This window comes from Neofelis nebulosa, chromosome 7 (assembly GCF_028018385.1).
Source record: "Neofelis nebulosa isolate mNeoNeb1 chromosome 7, mNeoNeb1.pri, whole genome shotgun sequence".
Classification (NCBI taxonomy): domain Eukaryota; kingdom Metazoa; phylum Chordata; class Mammalia; order Carnivora; family Felidae; genus Neofelis; species Neofelis nebulosa.
This window is the reverse complement of record NC_080788.1, coordinates 36,828,594-36,834,593: the sequence shown is the minus strand read 5'-3', so window position 1 is coordinate 36,834,593 and position 6,000 is coordinate 36,828,594. Positions and strand designations below refer to the sequence as shown.

Genomic DNA, 6,000 nt, shown 5'->3' with positions numbered 1-6,000 from the left:
AGGATAGTGAGAGAAGCCCTTTCTGTCAACCATGTACTCCCCCTGAGCGGCGACTTCTTCTCCTGTGAAATGAGGCTAATACTTCCAGCCCCCATGCAGCAAGGGAAGAGCCTCGTCAGAGGCACTGTCGGGCAAGCGCTGGCCCCTCTCCCGGCCTCCGTTTTCTCATCTGCAAAGTGGAGCAGGAAGCCCGGCCTGAAGACTCCATCACAAGGGAGGTAAGAGGAGGGAGAGAACTTGGGGGCTGAGCGTTGGGTGCAAGAGAGCTAAGGATGCATGAGGCTCCCGAGTCCTGCTATGTTTGGGGTGCACAGTTCTTGCTGTCAGATAAAGCCCTCTGGACAAAGGGGACAGACCGTCTGGGGCCACCCGGGAGGAGCTGGTGAGCCCCCTGAGGAGTGGGCTCCTGGCTGGGAAAAGTACTTCCGACACCTGGCACCCTGCACGCCCAGGGGGCAGCGAGGGCAAGAGGGAGAAATGGTTGATTCTGCGTCATATGGATGGGGGGGGGGGCCTCTGCCCAAAAAGGATATTTGCATTGTGTTATAAAGGTGTCCCCAAAGAGAACTGACATTTCTGAGTGATGCTCTCCATTTCCCCCACCCCTCCTCGGTCCCTCGGACCACTGCAGACATCCCCCCACACCCTTCCGTGGTCCACCTCCCATGGCCACGAGGACACGTAGTGCCTGTCACCCCCGCTGGGCCGGTCCCACAAATGTTCGCTGAGGCCCTTGAAAAGAAACTACAAAGCCTGAATATTTAATTCACGCAGCACTCCTGCGCCCAAAGCACTTCCAAATGCATTCTGTGGTCACCACGCTAACCCTACGAGGAACAAGATTCCGATCCCTGCTCGCAGATAAAGAAACAGCTGCTCAAGGCCGTTTGCATCCAGGCTGCCTGACTCCTGGTGCTCTTTCCATGTCACCTCGCTGCCTCTCCTGACATATCATCGGCTGCCTCGTTGGGTAATTTGGGGTCCGGGTCTCTCCAGAAATGTCCCGTGCCCCTGTCTCCCAACCAGTGTGGCCTCAAAATCCCCCAAGGTCGACCGATCCCAGCCCAGCTTTCCAGACCCTCCCTGGGACTCCAGCACCCTCTCCTCTGCTCCCCCCTTCTCCCCAGCAGCCTCTCCTTGCTCCACAGCCCTCTCCAGAGGGTTCCTGTTTAACCACTCAGCTAGGCTTTCGTCTCCCAGCAGCAGAGGTGGGGTCTGTGGCCCCTGGTGACCAGGTGTTTGGCCAAGATCCACTGACCACACTCCTTTAGGTCCCGGGAGCCACTTAGTCGTCCCTCTTCAGTCCCCAAGGTGCACACAAAAAGGCCTGCGGTGGGCAGGAGTCTGGTGGGGCACTGGCTGTCTCTGCTCAGCGGTGGGCTGTGTGCCTGCCTTGTGCGTGCCAACAGTTTCTGCAGGCTGGGGGCCAGGCCAGCATTTGGCTTTAAACACCTCCCGCCCTATTCTGCCTCCAAAGCCCATCACTGTCCCGGGCATCTAAAGATGATGTTATGGGGCACCTGGGTGGCTGAGTGGGTTAAGCGTCCGATTTTAGCTCAGGTCATGATCTCACAGATCGTGGGTTCGGGCCCCACGTCAGGCTCTGTGCTGACAGCTTGCTCAGAGCCTGGAGCCTGCTTCCGATTCTGTGTCTCCCTCTCTCTCTGCCCCTCCCCTGCTTGTGCTCTGTCTCTCTCAAAAATAAATAAACATTAAAAAATAAAGATGACATCAGAAAGGACACCGCCCGTGGCCTTGCCTCCCCCGCAAAGGGCTCCACGTCTCAAATCTCAGTCCCCCAAACCCTCATGAAGGCAAAGCAGGGATTACGAGGCCACTCTGAGTTCAGCATAAGCTGGGACTGGGATCCACTCCATGTCCCCCACTCCTGTCAAGCTCTGGTTTGCACAGCACGGCTGCCTGTTTGTACGGCCTTGTCCCTTCCCTCCAAGAACTTACATCTGAAAGGACAAGCGAGACACACGCACGCGCACACACTTCTTTATGTGATGCACGGCTGCAGGCCAACCTAAGCAAGATGCCCAATAGTACCATTGAGGATCCATAAAAAGGGCCTGAGAGATCATTAACTCACGGCAAATGGGGAAACTGAGGCTCAGGAAGAGCTAGAGACCCTCCCAAGGCCACAGAGCTAAATGGAGGCCTCTGGACTCCTGGTCCTGTGCTCCTTCCACTGTGTCTGCACATGTAACAAACAAGGCAAGGCAGTCAGAAAAAAGAGCTCAGACAACCTGGGCAGGCAAGGAAGGTCGACCCCGCCCCCCATTTCATTCTGGAAGTTTTGTCCAAAGGGTGCATTTTCCAGAATTCCTCTAGGAGAGTTGGGGGAGGGGGGGCAGGCAGGAACAACCTACAACTTGTTCCTTCAGCACCTGGGAGTAGCCACACAGTCTGGGTGGCTGTTTCTTCTTTGTCCCCTGTGTCCCCCTGTGACTCTTTCTGCTGTGTCCACTGAGTGGCAGAAGTCCAGGCCCAGCCCCTTCCAGGCCTGGGAAGTGGAGTCCTGGGGAACGGGAGAGGGTGGCAAAGCTCCCTTGGGCAGGGGCATTCCGGAGAGAGCCGGTGGAGCTTGGCCAAGGCCAAGAACAGCCAGGGGTGGGGAGAGATCATGGTGGGGTGGGGCTGCGGGTACCCGGTTGTTTTTTTCCTTCTCTGTGCTCCACCCCATGCATTCTTCTGAAGGGCAGGCTCCCAGCCCTCGGCCCCCGGGAGTGGGGGTGCGCGCGGTGGAGCGTGCGGAGGGGTCCGGCGGGCGACGGGGGCCTACACGCGACTCCACCTGGCGCACGGCTTCGGTGGCATCTCAGGCGGGGCGAGCGGTGGGCGCCGCTCGGGAGGTCACCGAGTCCGGCGTCGGTGGCACGTGGTTCTGTGCGGGCCGCGCGGAGAGGGGTGCCCCCGCGGTGCCCCCTGCCCTCCCCCCTGCCCTCGGCTCCTCCCCGGGGCCTGCGCGCCCCGCCCCGGGCGGGAGGGGACCGGGGGCGGGACCCACGGGGTAGGCGCGCCGACCGGCCGGGCCAGGTGCAGCGCCCGCGTGTCTGGGGGCCACAGCGGCCCCAGAGGAGCGTCCCGGGGTCCGGCCTGCCGGTGCCGCGTCCCTGCGCCCCCTTCGCCGGACGCCGGCGCCCCTCGGAACCCAGGTAACCGAGGGCGGGACCCCGCGCCTGGGGTCCACGCGCACCCCGCCGTCACCCCCGCGCTGCCCGCGGCCCGCCGAGGTCGCCGAGGGCCACTCTCGGAAGGAAAGTTTGCGCCGGGACCGCCGCGCCCCGGGCGGCGGCGACAGGCATCCGCGGCCCCGCACGTCCCCGCGCGGGGAGCCCGAGCGGAGCTGGGGCGGGCGCGCCGGGTCTCCGCGGACACCTGGGGACGCCGGCCCTCTCGCGCGTCCCATCTCTCAGTCCCCTGGGCGTTTGCGCCCCTCCCCGCCCGTCCCCGAGCCCCTGAGCAGAGTCCTCGGATGGGGACTGCGGAGTTGGCGAATTCTGGAGGGATGTTTACATTCGCGCTACCCGCCGCCCGGGGGCCAGACCCACGACTTGAGAACCGGCCGCGCCAGGCGGGGTGCGGGTGAAGGGGCGTCCCCTGCCCGGGGTCGGGGGGGGGGGGGCGCGGCTGGGCCCTGCTGAGGTGGGTGCCCAGCCACCGGGGCATCCCGGCTTCTGTCCTGTCTTCCGGCAGGCCGCCGCCCGGCTGGGCATCCTTGGCTCCCCCCAAGCACTCCCCAAGCCCCAGTCGGAGGAGTTGAGAGCAGGAGGGAGGGTGGTGTCCCCAACCCCCCCCTCCCCCACCAGCCCGGCAGGGGCCTAGCTAGGTCTAGAGCTCTGTGACCCTTGCGGACCTGAGCAGAATGGGCTTCGTGCAGCCAAGGCGGCGAGGACGCCCAGCTCAGTGTGAGGACGGGGGTGAAAGATGCCCCTTTCCACGTAGAACCCGAGAGAACAGATGAGGGAGGTCCGTGGGTCAGAGTAAGAGCTAACATCACTAGCATGGACGCGTCGCTGATTTCATTTCCCCCCCCTACAATAAACCAGCGAGGTAGTAGGTCTTATCCCATTAGCAAGGTTAGGGGTGGGGGGTGGGGGAGGAGGAGTCTCAAACAGGTTAAGTCATTTGCGGGGGGGGGGGGGGGGGGGAATATGGTAGACCTGAACTTCAAACCAGTCTCCTAGAGCCAGGTGGTTGGTGCTCCATTTGGCCTCTGACTCAGCAGGGGTTCCTTTCTTCTCCCCCTCCTCCCCTCTTCCCTGGAGGTTCTTCTGGAAGGGGTAGGCCAGGAAAGGGCACCTCCAAGAAGAAGTAAAATCCGGTCAGGCGGCTCCTCAAGAGAGAGCCAGCTCCTTGCTAAGCTCCAGGACTGCGGGAGGCAGGCACCTGTTTTGTTCACTGCCGTAGCCATAGTTTCCCGGCTCCCGGAGGCTGCCCAACAGGAACGGACTGAATCAACCTCGAAGGGCAGAGATTCTTTCCTTTGGACTGGAAAGGTGCCTCCTGCCACCGAGGGTCCTTGACACCCACTTGGGGCAGTTTGATGCTTTATAAACCAGCGAGCGCATCCATAATCCCCTGTGCTTTTCCAGACAGGTTGGCTTTGCCTTTACCCTGGATCCACTTGTCAGGCCCAAGGGAGGTGAGTTATGTGCCTGGCTTCGCCCTGCCCTACGAGACCGAGGCCTCTGTCCCATTTGCAGTGGAGTCCTACCCAGCCTTCCAGGAAATCTCGTTGGAAACTTGACCCTTTGCCTCCTCCTTCTCCTTACCCATTCATGGGGCAACCATGGATGGAGGGCAGAGATGGTGCATGCCTCAGTTTCCTCATTTGTAACACGGGGACAGTAGAGTCTGCGTGGTTTTATGAGTGAGCGGTCCAGAGGGCTCTGTAAGCTTCCAAGCAAACTGTAAGAGATGATGGTGATTTCCTCCTGTGTATGTGTGTTAGCCTGAGCTCCCCACGTGGCCTGTGAATACGTCTGGGAAGCGATCACACATCTTTGGTCTCCCTCAGAGAGCTGGTCTTATCCTGAGCATACAGTAGGTTCACAGGAAGTAGCCACCGATCAAAAACAGTCTCTACAGGAAGAGAAGGTGCTAAAATTGGATTTTTTTTAATCCTTCCCCCCATCCTTATGTAAGCAGAGAGAACATTCTACCATACAGGGGAGGCTGCAGGAGGAGGGACCGGAGGGGTCTGAGAGCCCCTAGAGGAGGAGGTGGTCAGTGTCTGGCTCATTCTAGGCCACGGTCAAGTGGGGAAGCGTGGCAGGGGGTGTAGGCCTTTCCATGGCAGGGCCCTGAAGACTTTTGAGGCCCTGCCAGGAGTCCTATAGCCCTGGACTCCTCAGCCGGCCCAGGTGTCCCCTTTGCCCTCAGGACAGGCCCGCACAGCCAGAGTTGGTCAGTTCTCTTCCCTGGAGGAGGCCTCTGCCAGTTCCTGGGTCTTAACCAGAACCCAGTAGGGGAAGAGGTTGAGACCCGGAGTTTCTCAGCTGGAATGGCATTAGAGGCCGTATCCCTTCTACCCACTCCGTGCTGTATTTTCCATATCAGCAAACATCCTGTCTCGTTTCCTTTTCTATCTCGTTTATCATCTGTCTTCCCGGTTAGAATATCAGGGCCGTGAAAGCAGGGCTTTCTGTCGGTTTTAGTCACGGCTCTGCCGTCGGGGATCGGCGCCGTGGCTTGTGTGTAATGGGTGCTTAGTTAAATATGTGTTGAATAAATGAACACATTCAGCCCACCCCTCTTCTCCTCACGGGGAGACTGAGGCCCAGAGTGACCTGTTGGAGGCAGAGCTGGAGTTCTTCTTGATGGAACTCAAGTTCATTCAAAGCTGGGTCTCTGTTCCCTGCACCTGGGTGCTCGCGGTGCTTGAGAGCTGCCTTGGCAAGAAGCTTCAGGTCACCCAGAGAGGCAGCTCCCAGGCAGAACGCATGGCCACCCTGCAAACTGAGAGAGCCAGGGAGGAGTGCTCCCCTTTAG

General features: G+C 60.4%; 1 protein-coding gene across 2 annotated transcripts in view; it reads left to right on the top strand.

The window, feature by feature from the left end:
* The first annotated feature begins 2,778 nt into the window (after window positions 1-2,778).
* Window positions 2,779-6,000, top strand: part of PAQR5 (progestin and adipoQ receptor family member 5) — a 74,654-nt gene continuing 71,432 nt past the window's right edge. The window contains exon 1 of one of the 2 annotated variants that reach the window (XM_058737237.1): window positions 2,779-3,161. The gene's annotated coding sequence lies outside the window, so the exon portion shown is untranslated. The remainder of the gene's footprint in view (window positions 3,162-6,000) is intronic. The other variant, XM_058737243.1, reaches the window with a different exon arrangement.